We start from the raw sequence: 19,946 nt of genomic DNA on the forward strand, positions 1-19,946 counted from the left end.
TGGCTACAAGAACAGGTTAGAAGTTGGGTATTCTGTGGCAAGCAGCTCACATCCTGATACACCAATGCATTTCCACTATCTGCAAAGCATATATACAGAGTGTAACAGAATACTCTCCATATGCATTGTGCAGGCCAAGTCTTTATGTATATTTAAGGCAGAGGTTGATTGATACTTGATTGGTCAGGGAATGAAGGGGTACAGGGAGAAGGCAGGAGATTGGGGCTGAGATGTAAAATGGAACAGCCATGATGAAATGGTGGAGCAGACTTGAAGGGTCAAAAGGCCTAATTCTGCTCCTGTATCTTGTGATCTCATGATTTTATGAGTGCAGCTTCAGCAAATTATAAGAGGCCAATACCATCCACAAAAGAAACAACTTTCTTGGTAATGCCCTGCTAATCCACCCTAAATGTCCATTCCCTCCACCACAGTGGCTGCTGTGTATGCCATCTTCAAAATGTATTAAAACTTCTTGTCCAGATTGTTCTGAAAGAACCTCCCAAACTCAGAGTTTGGTTCATTCAGAAGGACAAAGGAATTAAGCACAACAGAATACCACCTTCTTCAGGTTTCCTTCAATCTGTACACCATCCTAGTGGTTAAGTAAATAAGTGAAGATTTGGAAGGTGGTGTACAATATATATTATCTACTCACTCCACCTTTCTTTCTTCCTCAGATGCTGCTTGAACTACTGCTATTGTTCCTATTTTCAAACTTCTGATATCTGCAATTTTCTTTTTTGCTTTCTAACTTTTACTTTGTGGGTTTAGAACATGAAAGATTATTTCATTGAAATAAATTAAAGTTTTAAAGACTCTTGACACAGTGGAAGCTGTGATGTTATTTCATTTGACAGGGATATTTTGAACCCAAGCTCAGACTCTCACAATAAGGAATTGGCCATTCAAGACTGCGATAAGAAAAAAATTCTTAACCCGTAGGGCGTGAATTTTTGAATTTTCTGTCCAAAAGGTTTGGAGACAATTCAGTCACTGAGTACATTCAAAAGTCAGTTTGATAGGTTTTCAGATGCTAGGAGAATCAAAGTATATGCGCATCATGGTTAACAATCAGCAAGATTTTATTGAATGGTGGAGCAGACCTAAAGGGCTGGATAACCTCCTCTTCTTCCTCCTCTCACAGCCTTGCCTTCTTGCTAGTTTCAGGCATTTATAATTTCCCACTGCTTTCTATATCAGTTGCCATTAAATCAGCTGACTTCTGGTCCCATGTTGGTATTGAAACATTATGTTCAGATTGACATTATATCAATAAAAATTCAGGGAAACAGATTCTGCAAATCCAAATGCCAAATACTCACAGCTTTATTTCACCTTCAGCTTTTTGTTACATGATGTTTAGGTGCAGTTTATGGCAATGAGAAAAGTGAGTATTCTTAAGTATTTCTTTTGAAAGGATTCATTTAGAATTTAATTACTATATTTTGTGAGATCTAGTGATAATGAATTTGAAGGCTAGATAGAAGTTGAAATCAATTAGAGTGATACAGGGACTGACACAGCATGATGTGCTGAATATTTTCTTCAAACTTAAGAAATAAAATTTGTCATTAGGATATAAGAGCTGACAATACAATTTCTTGAAGCTGTGCCAGCATTCAATATTATAGGTTATTCAAGGCCCCATGTCCACTTTTCCATCTGATGTCCATATTCTCTGTTAGCCTCAATGTCCAAGAACGCAGCAATTGAACAGTTGCATGTTCATTGTCCTCTAAAGTGTAGTAGTCAAAAAATTTGCAAATACTAGATGTGCTCAGATACTGTATAAAGTACTATGAGTATTTTTGATAAATGTTTATTGTTATAATTGTGTTGGTACAAATGAACACAACTTATCTTTTCATAATTATATAACATAATGAACCTGCTATTCTTCCCATATCAATCATTTACATTGCCTGATTTAAACAAAACTACTTGTAAGACTACTTCCTGATTTGATCAGTCATAAATGGTCTGAAAACAATATCGAGTCATTTATGGGTCAACTGTTATTGATGCTTCAGTGGAAATCATGTTGGTTGGGTCACTGAGCTGGGAAACTAAGCACTGGCATTTTATATGTGAACTCATGTGCAATATCCATCTCGGGATCTTATGACGTGCAAAGGTCAAGTATATAGTGCAGAGAGATATAAATAGAGCCACTAAAGAATGCTCAGAAAATACCCAAAGTTTTTTTCAAATTATTACTTTTTTGAGTCATCCAGTTCAGAATGAAATTGATATATTTCCATTTCTCCCCGAACCAGCAAGATGCAAACCTTCTGTAAAATGATCAGGATTGTGGTTTCCCTTCTGGCGTCATCAAAGATGCCCTCACCCGCATCTCCTCCACCTCCCGCATTTCAGCCCTTAACCCATCCTCCCGTCACCACAACAGGGACAGGGTTCCCTTTGTCCTCACCTACCACCCCACCAGCCTCCGAATTCAACACATTATCCTCTGCAACTTCCACCACCTTCAACAGGACCCCACCACCCAGCACATCTTTCCCTCCCTACCCCTCTCAGCTTTTCTTGGGGATCGTTCCCTCCACAACTACCTGGTCCATACGTCCCTTCCCACAGAACTCCCACCCGGCACTTATCCCTGTAAGCGCAAATGCTACACCTGTCCCCACACCTCCCCCCCCCTTACCACCATTCCGGGCCCCAGACAGTCCTTCCAGATGAGGCAACACTTAACCTGCGAGTCTGCTGGAGTTGTCTATTGCATCCGGTGCTCCCGATGTGGCCTCCTCTACATTGGCGAGACCCGATGCAGATTGGGGGACTGTTTCGTCGAGCACCTACACTCCGTCCGTCACAATAGACAGGACCTCCTGGTTGCCACCCACTTCAACTCTGCCTCTCATTCCCATCTAGATACATCCATACATGCCCTCCTCTACTGCCATGATGAGGCCAAACTCAGGTTGGAGGAGCAACACCTCATCAACCATCTGGGTAGCCTCCAGCCTGGTGGTATGAACATTGAATTCTCCAATTTCCGGTAATTCCCTCCGCCTCCCCCTCCTCCTCCCCCCATCCTAGGTCCCTCTCTGCCCCTCTCCCCTTTCAACTTTCTGCTCCTTTATCTCTACAGTTCTTTCATACTTATCCACGCCCCCCCCATTATCCTTCCTCTGATTGGTTCTCCACCTGGTGCATCTAGCCCTTCCCCCTCCGCTATCTCTATTACTGGGCTTTGGCCCTCTCTTCTCCCCCCCCCCCCATTCCTGATGAAGGGTCTCAGCCCGAAATGTTGGCTACTCTTTTCTCACGGATGCTGCCTGACCTGCTGAGTTCTTTCAGCGTCATGTACGTATTCTTCTGTAAAATGAGTTGGCCTTCCTGAGTAACATATCCAGTCTTGCCTAACATTCATGACATTTTGTATAAAAACCTGTCTGACTGCTCATATTAACATAATTTTTTTAAATCTTCCTTTCACAATCTGAGAAAAGCCCCAAGGCTAAATAGTCCCTATGTACACACTGAATGGGACGTGTTTGCCAACTTCAGATCCTGGTTAGTAAAATACTGAAGTGTTTACAGTATTTGGAGGAAAACCTTGTCACCTTTCTTATTAGAATTTTAATCAACTATACGGGTTTTGTAAATTTGGTCAAAAATTATTTTAAAGCATGACAAATATATTTCTCAGTGCTACAGACTTTACAGAAGATTTTAAGTCTTGACTGTTACAAAAATGGACTGTTCCAAGCCTCCCAATCAAAGACCAATAGCATTTCCTTCCTGCCTCCTCATAGCTTCCTACAGCAGGTCTTATCGGCATAGAAACACTGAGATGGTCAGTCCACTCTGGTGCCAAGACCAGCTTTTTAACAGGAAGCTGATGGCAAAAGGTAAATTAAACAAAATATTCAACTCCTTCAAGGCTTCTGCTATTTTGTTTCGTTGGAAACATGGGTGTGTAGTGACAACCCAGTCCCAGATGCATTTGCTAATGTGAAACATGGAGCCCCACACCCATAAATCCTGATCACCTTATGAAGACTATTTGTTTATTTTTTTCCTTAAAACTCCGCCAGATTTCAATCTGGTTAGAACCGATAGCGTTCATCTGTTAGACTTGTCAGATTAATCAGATAAACTAACATACAAGCTACTTTGATAAAAATTGGCAAAGGATTAAAAAATCTTTGTTCTTCCTTCAGTTTAACTGCAAAAATAATTCATAAAATGAATAGCTTCAGTAAATAACTCTTTCGTGTGATTCTGTTGTAAGAAGCCCAATGGTCAAAACATAAAAACAAGCTCAAAGGTTGTTTTTGGTATCCTCAGTGGTATTAAAAGGTGAACATGCAGCTCACTGTGTTTAAGTTAGTTAAAACAAATACTGAAATAAATTAATGACAGAAGAAAGTTGTTTACCTTAGAGTCAGTGGTGAATTGATAAATGAACATTTAAGGTTACATTTTTGGTCACACAGTTTGTACATCCTCCAAACCGTAACTTTGAAGTTTTAAATCATATTTAATGAGACTGCTTACTTTTCTTCATTAAGCAAAATCAACATTTCCAGATCCTGATGATGAAGAGTCTGTGCCCGAAACGCTGAATGTCTATTCCACTCCATAGATGTTGCCTGTTCCGCCATCATTTTGTGTTTGTTGCACTGGATTTCCAGCATCTGCAGAATCTCTTGTGTTTATATTGTTTCCAAATCATTTATAGAGTTTGACTCAGTTCTTGGCTGATTTTGCACATCTATAATTAATTAGAAATACAGTAGAGAACAGACCCTTTTGGCTCTTTGAGTCATACTGCCCAGCATTCGCCAATTTAACCCGAGCCTAATCACAAGACAATTTACAGCTACCAATTAACCTTCTATCTGGTACATCTTCAGACTGTGAGAGGAAACCAGAGTACCTGGGGAAAACCCATGTGTTCATAGGGAGCATGCACAAACTTCTTACAGAGGACACCAGAATTGAACTCTTGAACTCCGGAATGCCTCAAGCAGAAATAACATTACATTAACCACTACGCTACTATGGTGCCCTTTTAATTTATTTAAATAGACCACATAGCTTGATAATAAATACAAATACTCTGTTTCTTAAGGATAACCATCTTTCTAGTGCCTGTAATGTTATTGTGACCCAACGTATCAATGTAATTAAATAGGACTTGTAGCTAGATTCAGCAGTCTAACACTTACTTACTCACAAACATGGGTTATAAAGTGTAAAGTAATTAGTAATAAATTATGCTTTGATTCAATGCTAGCATTTGGAATTGCATAGTTCTGGTACTCAGATTTTCAGTTTTAATTAACATTAGGGCATCATGTTGACTTTTTTCTCTTTTTATTGGTGATCTCTGACAGAAAGACTTTTCATTGAATTTCCTTTTTAACTTTTGGATGTCATCATTTATGTGATTTCAAATACAATCAATACCATACTTAATTTAACTGTTAGCTGGCAGATGCTTTAGGATGTTAAGATGGGAAGTATCCACTAAGGACCTTCCCTACCTCCTCCAGCTCCAATCACGTTTCCTCTTCTATCCTTGATTTGGCCTGACCTCACTGTATTCATGCTCCTGTTCACATATGTGTAGAATGTCCTTGGATTTTTCTTAATCTTACTCACCAATGGTTTCTCATGCTCCCTTCTAGCTCTCTGAAGTCCATTCTTCAGCTCCTTCCTGGCTAACTTGTAACTCTCTAAAGCCCTGTCTGATCCTTGTTTCCTAAACCTTAAGCAAGCTTTTTCTTGATCTTCTGACTTGATAGCCCACATCTCTTGTCAAACATGGTTCCTTCACCCTACCTTCTGTTCCCTGCCTTAATGGGACAAACCTATCCAGAACCCATGTAAGTGCTCCCTGAGTAACCTCCCATATTTCCATTATGCAATTCCGTGAGTACATTTAGACTCCCAAGTTACTGTCTAATAGAATCATAATTCCCCCCTTCTTACACCGTCTGCTCCAATCCCTCTCCAGAGCTATGTTAAAGGTCAGAGAGTTATGGACACTGTCAATGCTCACCCACTGAGAGATCTGACACTTGACCAAGTTCATTGCCTAGTACCAGATCCAGTATAGTCTCTTCTCTAGTTTCTCAGTGTCTCTGTTGAAACTGGAGGAAGAGAAGTGTATCTGTAGAATACTCCCAATAGAGTAATCGATCCCTTTGTTTCTGACTTCCACCCATACTGACTCAGTGATCCAAATTTGCCACACAATCTGATAAGGTTGTTAAGAAGGCATACAATGTGTTGACCTTCATTATTCAGGGGATTGTGTTCAAGGGCCATGAAGTAATGTTGCAAATCTATAAAAACCAGACATGATCACACTTGAAATATTGCATTGAGTTCTGGTGCTTCATTATAGGAAGGATGTTGAAACTTTAGAGAGGGTGCAGAGGAGACTTACAAGGATGCTGCAACTCTAGGAAAGCCTGCCTTGTGAGAATAAACTGAGCAACTTGGGTTTTCTCTTTGGAGCAAAGGAGGATGAGAGTTGACTTAATAGAGATATACAAAATGATAAGAGGCATAGATTGAGTGAACAGCCAGAGACTTTTCTCAGGGTGAAATGGCCAATATGGGAGGGCATAATTTTAATGTGATTGGAAATAGATAGGGATGTCAGAGATAAGTGTTTTTATACATATACTAACAGTGGTGGGTGCATGGACCTTGCTGTCAGGGATGGTGATAGAGGCAGATACGAGGGGTGAATGATAAGTTCGTGGCCTAAGGTAGAAGGAGTCAATTTTAGAAAACCCAGCACAATTAATTTTCAACATGGTCCTACATTTACACACTTAGTCCAGCGGTCGTGGAGCATATGGATCCCTTCTTTGTAGAAGTTAGCACCTTGGACCTCCAGAAGTGGTCAACAGCAGGTGTATTTGATAAGTTTGTGGCCTAAGGTAGAAGGAGATGGGTTATTAACCTTGCATAATCACTCAAAGATTTGAACTGCATGTGTGTGTAACAAGAGCTGTGTAACTCATCACCTTCTACCTTAGGCCACAAACTTATCAATCACTCCACTGTCAACCACTTCTGGATGTCCAAGACACTGGCTTCTACAAAGAAGGGATCCATATGCTCCTACGCTACTGGACTAAGTGTGTAAATTTAGGAGGGGACTTTGTTGAAAAATAAATGTGCTAGGTTTTCTAAAATGGACTCCTTCTACCTTAGCCACATACTTATCAATCACCCCTTGTACATTAGGAACATTTCAGAGACACTTAAATAGGCTCATAAATGATAGAAAAATAAAGGATTATTTGGGATGGAATAGCTAGATTAATCTTAGAGTAGGTTAAAAGGTCAGTACAGCAATTTGGTCTGAAGGGCTTGTAATACTGTAAGCTATATGAATATAGCTACGTTATATGAATGCAATTTACTACTATTGAGGTATGGCTGATATTTTAACTATATTCTTATATGATCCTAATGATTAAGAACATGTTAACTCATTCAGTATTTTGTTGAAATTAATTGATTCATGAGCTGCTAAACTTAATTAAGCACATTTTTCATTGACTGGATATCGGTTAGATTATCCCAACTCAAAACTCTAATACCTTCCTCTAATGCATAGTAATTTCTTTAACAAAGATTCTGATAGAATTGATAGTTCAGTTATTCAATGAAATACTTTGAGGCAGAAAATGATTTTGATGGATAATATTTGTAAGCGTATTTATTCATATAATATACACAAGAGAAAAATTGCAGATGTTGGAAAACCAAGCAACATGCACATAAAATGCTGGAGGAACTCAGCAGGCCAGGCAGCATCTATGGAAAAGAGTACAGTCGATCTTCCTGGCCATCAAGACTGGAGAAAAAAATGAAAAGTCAGAATAAGAAGGGGGGTGGGGATGGGGAAAGAAATACAAAGTATGCAATGATAGGTGAAACTGAGAAAGGGGAAAGGGTCAAGTAAAGAGATGGGAAGTCAATTGGTGAAAGAGATAAAGGGCTGGAAAAGGAGGAATCTGATAGGAGAGAATTGAAGGCCATGGAAGAAAGGGAAGGGGAGGAGCACCAGGAGGAAGTGATGAGCTGGTAAGGAGATGTGAGAGAGAAGTACGTGAATGGGAAATGGTGAAGGGATGGGGTGAGGCATTACTGGAAGTTTGAGGAATCGATGTTCATGCCATTATGTTGGAGGCTATCCAGATGGAATATAAGGTGTTGCTCCTCCAATTCGAGTGTGGCCTCATCGTGGCAGTGGTGTAAGCCATGGAATGACATATCAGAATGAAAGTGGGAAGTAGAATTAAAATGGGTGGCCACTGGGAGATCCTGCTTTTTCTGTCAAAGCAGTCTACCAATCAGGTTTTACTGATATACAGGAGGCCACACCGAGAGCATTGGATACAGTAAATTACCCCAACAGACTCATAGGTGAAGTGTCGCCTCATCTGGGGCCTGTATGTTAGAGAGGGAGGAGATGTAGGGGCAGGTGTATCACTTATTCGTCTTGCAAGAGTAAGTGCCAGGAGGGAGAACAGTAGGGAGGGACAAGTGGACAAGTGAGTAATGTAGGGAGCAATCCCTGCGGAAAGCAAAAAGTTGGGGGTGGGGAAGGAAAGATGTGATTGGTGGTGGGATCCCAATGGAAATGGCGAGATACAAAGAATTATATACAGGACGCGGAGGCTGGTGGGGTGATAGGTGACGACAAGAGGAACCCTATCCCTGCTATGGCGGCAGGAGGATGGGGTGAAGACAGACATGCTCAAAATGGAAGAGATGCAGGTGAGGACAGCATTGATGGTGGAGGAAGGGATGTCTCTTTCCTTGAAGAAAGAGGACATCTCCTTAGTTCCATAATGAAAAGCCTCATCCTGAGAGCAGAGGGAGAGGGAGGAATTCAGAGAAGGGGATGACATTTTTACAAGTAACAGGGTGGGAAGGGGCCAGGTAGCTGTGAGAATCAGTGGGTTAGTGGCCACCCATTTTAATTCTACTTTCCATTCACATTCTGACTTTCCTAGAATAATGTGGCCTGGTAGCACTCACATCAACAGTGATGAAATGCTTTGAGAGGTTGGTCATGACTAGACAAAACTCCAGCCTCAGCAAAGACCTGGACCTATTGCAGTTTGCCTATCGCCACAATAGGTCAATGGCAGACGCAATCTCATTGGCTCTTCACATGGCTTTAGACCACCTGGGCAACACAATCATTTACGTCAGGATGCTGTTCATCAACTATAGCTCAGCATTTAGTATCATCATTCCCACAATCCTGATTGAGAAGTTGCAGAACCTGGGCCTCTGTACCTCCCTCTGCAATTGGTTCCTCAACTTCCTAACTGGAAAACCACAATCTGTGAGGATTGGTGATAACATCTCCTCGCTGACGATCAACACTGGCGCACCTCAGGGGTGTGTTTAGCCCAATGCTCTACTCTATATACACAACTGTGTGGCTAGGCATAGCTCAAATACCATCTATAAATTTGCTAATGATACAATCATTGTTGGTAGAATCTCAGGTGGTGACAAGAGGGTGTACAGGAGTGAGATATGCCAACTAGTGGAATGGTGCCACATCAACAACCTAGCACTCAACGTCAGTAAGACGAAAGAGCTGATTGTGGACTTCAGAAAGGATAAGACGAAGGAACATATACCAATCCTCATGGAGGGGTCAGAAGTGGAGAGAGTGAGCAGTTTCAAGTTCCTGGGTGTCAAGATCTCTGAAGATCTAACCATCTAACCTGGTCCCAACATATTGATGTAGTTATAAAGAAGGCAAGAGAGTGGCTAGACTTCATTAGGAGTTTGAAGAGATTTTGCATGTCAACAAATATACTCAAAACTTCTATAGATGTACCATAGAGAGCATTCTGACAGGCTGCATCACTGTCTGGTATTAGGAGGGGTGGGGGTCTACTGCACAGGACCAAAAGAAGCTGCAAAGGATGCTTTGCTCCATCTTGGGTACTGGCCTACAAAGTATCCAGGACATCTTCAGGGAGTGGTGTTTCAAAAAGGCATCATCATTATTAAGGACTTCCAGCACCCAGGGCATGCCCTTTTCTTACTGTTACCATCAGGTAGGAGATACAGAAGCCTGAAGGCACACACTCAGTGATTCAGGAACAGCTTCTTCCCCTCTGCCATCCAATTCCTAAATGGACATTGAATCCTTAGACACTACCTCACTTTTTTTTAATATACAGTATTTCTGTTTTTTTGCACGTTTTTAAATCAATTCAATATACATATACTGTATTTGATTTACTTGTTATTATTTTTAAAAATTTTATTTGTTATTATTTGTTCTCTTCCAGATTATGTATTGCATTGAACTGCTGCTGGTAAGTTAACAAATTTCACGTTACATACTGGTGATTAATAATCTGATTCTGATTCATTCCATGGGCTCCTCTACTGCAGTAATGAGGCCACACTCAGGTGAAACACTTTATTTTCCATGTGGGTAGCCTCCAACCTGATGACATGAATATTGATTTCTCTAACTTCCAGTGATGATTCCCCCCTTCAGCATTCCCCATTCCCATCTTCCTGTCTGATGTTATCTCCTGCCCATCACCGTCTGGTGCTCCTTCCCCTTCCCTTTCTTCCATGGTCTTCTGTCCTCTCCTATCAGGTTCCCTCTTCTCCAGCTCTCTGTCTCTTTCACCAATCAATTTCCCAACCCTTTACTTCATCCCTCCCCCTGACAGTTTCACCAATCACCTACTACTTTGTATTTCTTCCCCCCCCCCGCCGCACCTTTTTAATCTGAGCTGGAATTCTTCTCATCCTTTTTCTCCAGTTCCGATGAAGGGTTTCAGCCTAAAACGTTGACTGTTTACTTTTTTCCATAGATGCTGCCTGGCCTGCAGAGATCCTCTAGCATTTTGTGTCTATTATTATTATATTTCTACTTGATGAGATATAATTGTATTGACATCTAATTGTATGACAGATTTTATTTGTAATCAGGATAATGTAGAGTGCTGCATAATAGTAGAGAAAAGACAAAGAAGTAAAGAATAGCTTAAATGACAGGGAAGTGGAATTGGTAATAATATCTATTCATAAGACTTCTTCATTCTGATCCAGCCTCTTATATTGAGATTAGTGGAATGTTCCTACTTCTATAACCACAACACCATTATGACATCCATTATGCTCTCCCAGCTGCCTTTCTACATGCTTCTTTACATTTTAAAAGTGGAATATTCCTTTGGTCTGTACTGCGAATTGAATATCATATACTGGGTATGTGGAATTGTACATCTCCACATAGATGTAATTCTGACATAGATGTAAGAAACAATCTATGTACAAGGTACAAGGATAAAAAACAAATTAGCTCCTATATAACTTACCTTTTGTTAACTCAAAAGTTTAATTCTTCAATTTGCTTCTTAAATATGGAAAAGTATTTGAAAAGTTGGATCCAGTGAGGTAGAGTTAACTTTCAAAAATTGTTTCATAACAAACTCCAAATGAGGTTATGACTCTGTGTAATCAGTAGAAAGTCCTTATTTTGTGGATTCTCAAGAAATATGATGTGTCTCTATTACTTTTAAAGTTATTTTATATTGATAATATTAATTACAGATTTGAATTTGAAAATAAGATGTCAAAGTCAATTGTGTAATGATAACAATTAGTTTTACAATCATAATCCTTAATTCACTATCTTTTATATGAAAAGTAAACCCACGTATGGCCTTGTGAGATAATTTAAAGGGCACAACATTTGTAGAAAGTCAGGATTATCACCTTCGTATGTACTTCGAGGAAGTTCCTGGTAGAGTTTATGTAAACATAATATTTTCTTATTGTTACAAGTGGTTTGAAAAAACTCTCACAACACAATTGCATGTATCATTGTTTTCTTACTTAGGAGATCTGAGAAAGCAAATATTCAGATAGTTTTTAGGAAATATCAGGTCAGAAAATAGAAAATTTGTGATGATACAATCAGTCTTTGATATTTAACATAAACATTTCACTGGGGACTGTTGGTATTTCTGAATTTTAATAGGTAAAGTAATTATAGTATGGATAAATTTAATGGGTAAAGTAATTATGATATGGATACATTTTCTGACCAAGACATTTTTCTTAGTTATGGAAGAATAACGTCCAGGACCCATTCTCAGAATTGACCTGAAGCATTAACTGTTTCTGTTTCCATAGATACTGCCTAACCTGTTGATTATTTCCAGCACTTTCTGTTCTTATTTAAAATTTTCAGGATCACCTGATTTTTGAGTTCCATTCAGATACATTAATTCAATATACTTGTATCAATGCTACAGGTAAACACAGCTCACTGCCTGCTAATTAACTTTACTTTGGTTCTCCATTCCCTTGTCAGAAAAAAAAACAACAAAATGATTTCAAACTTGAATTTTTAAATAATATTGTGATTCAGTTGTTATGGTTGATCAAGTCATTCCAATTCTTTAGTACCTTTGAGCACATTATTAAAATTATATAAACTGAAGTGAGCTGTGTGCATAGAATTAAAGTGCAGATCAAGTGTGATCTGATTAAGTTATCTGTATTTCTAGTTATTACATAACCACATTGACATATTCATTTAATCCCAAATGCAATCCTTATGCAAACTACAGGAAACTTGTTTTCACACTAAATAGTGAGCCTTTGCTAATCTATGAAATATATTTTTATACTTTTGTCTTTCAACTCAGTTTCACTTGATGGACAGCTCATCCATGAGCAGCCAAAATGCAACAGCACCACACTCCTGAAACAATCCCTTTCCAAGTAAGATACAAGAGGTCCAGGTATGATCTCTGGAAATGTATCTTACATGCGAAGTGGCAATTCTGGACCAAACTTGATTCACTGAAGGGTACTTGCCAGTTGTGGCAGGGCTTGAATGCCGTTACCTCTCACAAAGTGAAGCCAAGCAATGTAGGTGATAACATGGCTTCACTTCTGGTTGAGCTCCATGCCTTCTGTGCTCACTTTAACCAGCAAAACATGGAGGAACCATCATGAGCTCCCACAGCCCCTGATGACCCTATCATTTCAGTTTCTGAGGCTAACGTGGGAGAATGCTTCAGGTGGTGAGGTGGGGTGGTGGAGAATCTACGGAAATCATCTGGCCCAGATGAGATACCTGGCCAAGTTCTAAAGACCTCTGCTGATCAACGGGCCAGAGAGTTCACCAATATCTTTACCTCTCACTTCAGCAGTCTGAGGTACTCACCTGCTTTTAAAGGCTTCAACAATACTGGTGACTAAGAAAAAGGTGGTATCCTGCCTCAAGGACTATCATCCAGTAGCACTAACATCCACTGAGATGAAGTGCTTTGAGAGGTTGGTGATGAAACATACTAACTCCTGCCCAAAAAGCGCCAGTTTTCCTACTGGCACAAGAAATCAACAGCAGATGCCATTTTAATGGCTCGTTGCTCAAAGATGAATACATCAGGATTCTCTTTATTGACTACAGCTTGGTATTCAATATTATTGTCCCCTCAAAATTAATCAATAAGCTTTAAACCTTGACCTCAATACCCCTTTGTGCAAGTGGATCCTTGCTTTCCTCATTTGCAGGCCCAAATCATCTGATTTAGGAACAACAACTCCTTCACAATCACCATCAGCACAGGTGCACCACAAGGTGTTCTGTGCTTATTCCTCTGCTTTACTCCGTTTGCACTTAAGCACAGCTCCAATGCCATATGTAAGTTCACTGACGACACCACTGTTGTCAGCACATCAGGGCTGTTGACGAGTCAGCATTTGGAAGGGGATAGAAAATCCGGCTGAGTAGTACCACAATAACAACCACTCCCTCAATGTCAGCATGATCAAGGAGCTGATTACTGATTCAGGAGGAGAAAAGTGGAGGGCTTTGAGCCCGTTCTCATCCAGGAATCAGAAGTGGAGAGAGTTAGCAACTTTAAATTCCTTGGTGCCGGCTAGTGGCGCAGTGGCATCAGCGCCGGGCTTCGGAAGTGAAGGCTCCCAAGTTCGAACCCAGTCGGAAACCCCCCCACCCCCCGGGCATGCTTTCCATCCGTACTGGGTTGAGCACCAAGCTAGCCATTCAGCCTCATTAAAGAAACAAGGGTCGAGTCAGGAGCATTCATACTGTGACCCAGTTAATCTGAAAGGAGACCAATCCTGACACTATGTGCCAGATGAGAACGGCTGACTGTCTGGTGTGACAAGATATGAAGATGAGTTCCTTGGTGTTATCATTTCAGAGGATGTATCCTGGGCTCAGCACATAAGTGCAATTATGAAGAAAGCATGGCAGCGCCTCTACTTTCTGAGAAGTTTGTGGCATGTCATCTAAAACTTAGCCAAACTTACATTGATGTGTGGTGGAGAGTATATTGACTGCATGCACCAAGGCCTGGTATGGAAACATCAATGCTAAACTGAAAATCCTACACAAAATCCCCATCACTGAACTGTTCACACAACCTATGGACTCACTTTCAAGGGCTTTCTATTTATGTTCTTGATATTTGTTACTTATTTATTTACTATTAATTTTTTTTCTCTTTTGTATTTGCAGTTTGTTGTCTTTTATGCATTGGTTGTTTGTCTGTCCTGTTGGCTGCTGTCTTTCATTGATTCTGTTGTATTTCTTGGAAGATCCTTGTCACCTCTATTCTAAAAGGACATCGTTATTTTTTGAGGCTGTGCCCTCTACTCCTACACTACCCCACTATAGGAAACATCCTCTCCATGTCCACTCTATCTCATTTCAATATTGATACACTTCAATAGTTAGCAGGTGTATTCTGAACCAAGTTATCTTGATGTCACAAGTTCTGAAAAGCATCATCATAAATCATAATATCATGAAAAAATAAGGTTGCTTTAATAACAAACAGGAAAGAAGAATTCTGGAATATTTTACAATATTGCATGTTGTATGTTGGATTAAATATGTTTGTAAGAACATAAAGAGCAGGGTTGATGACTCTCCACCCAGACTGTGGTGATTAATGGGCTTATCTGAGTATCAAATCTTAAAGCTTTTCTGGCATTTATGATGAGCAAGATAGAATGTGAGCTCTTACACTTATTTTGGATGTTTATGAACAATGATTAAGTTTATCCTCTTTTAGTTCTTAATTACCATTGCTTCCCAATAGCTAGCAAATTAAGTTGTGAGCAGAGCTGAATAGTCTGGCAAAATTCATGTTCCATCCTTGTTCTCTGCCTTGTGAACTAATCTCAGCTGGATCATGGCTTCAGTGGGTTTTTTTTTGTTGTTATAGAAAGGAAAATTGCTGGAAATATCTGCATGGATCATGTTTTAGTCACCTTAATTCTCAGTCCCATCGATCAGAATCAAAATCACAGTCAGGTTTAATATCACTGGCATTTGCTGTGAAATTTGTTGTTTTGCCACAGTGGTGCAAATATATAATAAAATATGAGAAATTACTATAAGATATATATATAATTAAAGTAACTAGTGTAAATGACTGAAAATGAGCAGTGTAGAGGAATTTAGATGTTCTAGTGCATGAATCACAGAAGTTGGTAGACAGGTCCAACAAGTAGTTAAGCTGGCAAATGAGCAATTGTGAAGGGATTGAATATTAACAAAGGAGTTCAATTACACTTGGACGTGATTTTGATGAGCATGCTTCTGGAATACTGTGCCCACTTTTGGATCCCTTAAACAACAAAGGATGTAGCAGCATTGGGGGCAGATTAACCAGGTTAATTTCAATAATTAGACGGTTGCTCTAATATGAGAGACCTGTGAATCTGTATTTATATTTCTTGGAGTTCAGCAGAATTCAGATCAAGTCAAGTTTATTGTCATCTAACTATATATACAATGTATATAACCATATAATGTATACTGTAAAGAAACAAAATAATGTTTTATTGAACCAGGCGTAAAGCACAGTAGTACACATAACACATGATAACCTATGAAGGTAAGGATAACATCTACAGATGAATCACATAAGTAACAAATTAAAGTGCAGTAATGTTAAATATTGTAAGGTATAGAACAGATTAGCCAGTGACACTTCAAATATGATGCGGCAAGAAATGCAGAAGCCTAAAGGCCTGGGGGAAGAAACAATTTCTCATTCTAACCATGCTTGATCTTATGCATCATTTTCTCCTGCCTGATGGTAGAAAGTCAAAAAAGATGCTGGATGGATGGGTGGGATCCTTATTAATACTAAGGGCCCTGGTATGTAGCGCCCCTGGTGAATGTCGCTGATGATAGGGAGACCCCTATGATCCTCTCAGCTGTTCTCTCAGTCCTTTGTAGGGACTTAAGGTACAATGCTCAACTGCTCCCACACCAAACACACTTGCAATTTGTCAGGATGCTCTCAGTAGTGCTCATGTAAAATGCAGTTAAGATGGCAGATGGGAGCCTTGCTTTCCTCAACCCTCTTAGGAAGTGGAGGTGCTGCTGTGCCTTCTTTTCAGGGAGGTGATATTACAGGATTAGATATGGTCATCCATGTTGTGAACTCTCAGGAACTTGGTACACTGAGCTCTCTGTATGGAGAAGCCATGTATTCGCAGCAGGGTATGGTTCGTCTGCCATTTCCTGAAGGCCACAGTGATTTCCTTTGTCTTCTCCACATTCAGGTTATTCTTTTCACAGAAATCCACCAGTTGCTCCACTTCCTCCCTATACTTCATCCCATCATCATTCTCGATGATGAACACAGTTTGAGCTGGGTCCTGTGACATAGTCATGCATCAGCAGTGTTAACAGTAATGGCCTGGGCTCAGCATTGGGGAGCGCCAATGCTCAGCATAATGGGACAAGAGACATTGCTGCCCAAATGAACTAATCATGGCCTTACTGTTAAGAAGTCTGATATTGAATTGCAGAAGGAGGTGCTGAGACCCAGTGAGGACAGTTTTCCAAGCAGCTTCTGGAGAATGATGGTGGTGCACACTGAACTGAATTAGAGTTCAGTCAGGTATATGAGATCCCATTTTCTAGTTGGGACAGGACAGAATAAATGACAGAAGCTATTGTATCATTAGTGGATCGATTTGAGCGATAAGTGAACTGGAAAGGGTCCAATGTGGCTCCGAGAAAGACTTTTATGTGTTCCATGATCAGCTGCTCAAAATATTTCATAATGGTTTATATTAATTATTATTTATGCCGCTAGACAATAGTCATTAAGAAGGTTACTCTGAGGGGACCTTACTGTAACATAGGAGATCATCAGAGGCCTGACAGGATGGATGCTGATTGGTTTCCACTAGTGGGAGAGGAACACAGCTCCGAAACGAGAAGAATTGAACTGGGTAAAAGCTTATTCTCTCAGAGTGTTGAGAATATCCAGAATTCTCTGTTCCTGGGGGTTGGCGGGCTGATCACTAGATACAGTGTATTTTAGAAAGAGATAGACTTATTGGAAAATGTTTGGAAAAAAATTAAGAATTGAGGATTTGAGGAGAGTATTGATCATCCATGATCATATACAGTAATTACACACTAGCTTCCGCTTTTATAACACAAAATAATGCATCAACTATTTGTTAAATTTATGAAGGCATAATGATAGTGAAAAGTAATGATGAAGAAAATGAGCAAGATGTGCATTTTATAAGTTGAACTGAGAATTCGATTTAGGTCTCAAACCTCAGAAAAAAAAACTGTTGCTGTAAAGCATGAGAAAGCTGAAGCAAGTTTTCCTTCCTTGCGTATCTCTTCTCTTTACATGGTTTGTGCATCATCTCCCAAAAATGCCAAACAGCTTTTATGCTAAGGTGATACCCGTGCAAGTATTTGTCATTACAGATCAGACCAAATAATATACAGTTGTCCCAGATAAATTGTTATAAAAATCAAAATATGGAAACATTAAAATTGATTGTTACTATTTGTGCTTAATTTTTTTGTTTTCATTTGCTTAGAAAAATTGGACTCTTTCAAGTTATCGGAAAAAGTCCAGTCAAGAAATTTGTTAACTTTGGTCTTTGTGGTGTACAACTAAATACAAATATTGATAATAATCAGCAACAGATTAGTTTTAGCTTGAATGTAATTATTTCTTCAACAAAGTCTTTATTTTCTTTTGTGAATACCTTTTATTTCCTCCCTCCCCCCATTCCTTGTCCATACTTTAATTTTTCTCGTCTTTTTCATGACAACCATAATACTAACCAATATATCCCAGTACAAATTTAGTTAGCATTACTGAGTAGTTGAAGTCACTTCCATGAAGTGTCCATAGAAACCTCACTGATGCTGCTGACAAAGGCAAATTATAGAGGTAAAACTGCCAGAAAGTTATCTATTATGGAAGGTGGCCATTGCACACAAACAACAATGGCTGTTAGAGCAATGTATAAACATTTATAGCACATGGAACATTGATTCTTTAAAGCTTTCCAACTCATTTATGTGGTACTGCTACTTCTAAAAAATAATAAATTAACCAAACATACAAAATCATACCCTCAATTAACTTTTCGGATCTGTAAGCTTATGCAATTTTTTATTCATAAGCATATACAATTAGTGGCCAGTTTATTAGGCACAGGAGTGGAACCCAGTCTGGTCTTCTGCTGATGTGACCCATCCACCTCAAGGTTTGGCATGTTGTGCATTTAGGGATGTTCTACTGCACACCACTGTTGTAATGTGTGGTTATTTGAGTTACTGTCAGCTTCCTGTCAGCTTGAAGCAGTCTGACCATTTTCCTGACTTCTTTCATTAACAAGGTGGTTTTGACCATAGAATTGATATCACTAGCTTTCTTTTGTTTTTTGCACCATTCTCTGTAAACTCTAGAGCAGGGGGTTCCAACCTGTTGTCCACGACATCTCAGTTAATGGTAGGAGTCCATGGCATAATAGTTAGGAACCCCTTCTCTAGAGACTGGTATGCATGAAAATCCCAGGAGATCTGCAGTTTCTGAGATATTCAAACCACCCTGTCTGGCAGCAACAATCATTTCACAGTTAAATTCACTTAGATCACATTTCTTCCCTATTCTGATGCTGGTCTGAACACAACTGAACCTCCTAACCATGTCTGCATGTTTTATGCACTGAGTTGCCTCCACATGATTGCCTGATTAGATATTTGCATTAACAAGCAGGTGTCCAAATGATCACTGAGTGTACATAAATAGCTATAAATGTCATCAAACATGAAGTTGCTTAGTCTCTAAAAACTTTTTGTACACTCATAATACTGTTGCAGGGTTTACCCAAAATGTCAACAATTTCTTTCCTCACATACATGAGAATCAATCCAATGAGTTCATCCAGCAGGTTGTTTGTTGCAAATTCCAAAATCTGTGGTATGATTATTCTCAACACTGATGTTCCATAAGGTTGCATCCTCAGCCTCCAAATCTGCTCCTTGTACATCATAACTGCAGGCCAGATTCTGCTCTAATTCCATCTGCAAGTTTACAGAAGATGCCTCCATACTAGGCCATATCTCAAATAATGATGTATCAGTCTACAGGAAGACATGGTGTCATGACAAGAACCTTTCCCCCAAGGTCAGCAAAATAAAAAAGCTGAACATTGACTTCCAAAAGGTTCGCAGAGTTTTTGCTCGAAGTATGCCTCACTGGTGCAGAGGTTGAGAAGGTTGAGAACTTCATGTTCATAGGAGTAAAAACCGCCAATTCAGTCTGTGATGTTTCCAAATACTTTGCCATGAACTGTATTTAATATCTCTAAAGCATCCATTTAAGGTCCTGATAATTTCAGGGGATATATTCCCCAGATGAACATTTTGTACAACTAATCAAAATTATTCTGCAACTATCGCATTAACATAACTGTCCCTGTGACTAGGCTCAGCTCTAAGTATCTCAAGTGTTTTCTAAACATTAACTGTTAATATTAAATTTAGCACAGGCTAACAACACTTATTAACCGTGCCATGAATTCAATCACAAGAATTTCTATTTTCTTTGGAAGCTCTTGCT

At 39.5% G+C, this 19,946-nt stretch overlaps 1 long non-coding RNA gene across 1 annotated transcript in view; it reads left to right on the forward strand.

The window, feature by feature from the left end:
* The first annotated feature begins 3,815 nt into the window (after positions 1-3,815).
* Positions 3,816-19,946, forward strand: part of LOC132398931 (uncharacterized) — a 33,442-nt gene continuing 17,311 nt past the window's right edge. Inside the window, exons 1-2 of the long non-coding RNA XR_009513847.1 lie at positions 3,816-3,878; positions 10,326-10,352. This is a non-coding gene — a long non-coding RNA (uncharacterized LOC132398931). The remainder of the gene's footprint in view (positions 3,879-10,325; positions 10,353-19,946) is intronic.

Source organism: Hypanus sabinus, chromosome 9, assembly GCF_030144855.1.
Source record: "Hypanus sabinus isolate sHypSab1 chromosome 9, sHypSab1.hap1, whole genome shotgun sequence".
Taxonomy (NCBI): domain Eukaryota; kingdom Metazoa; phylum Chordata; class Chondrichthyes; order Myliobatiformes; family Dasyatidae; genus Hypanus; species Hypanus sabinus.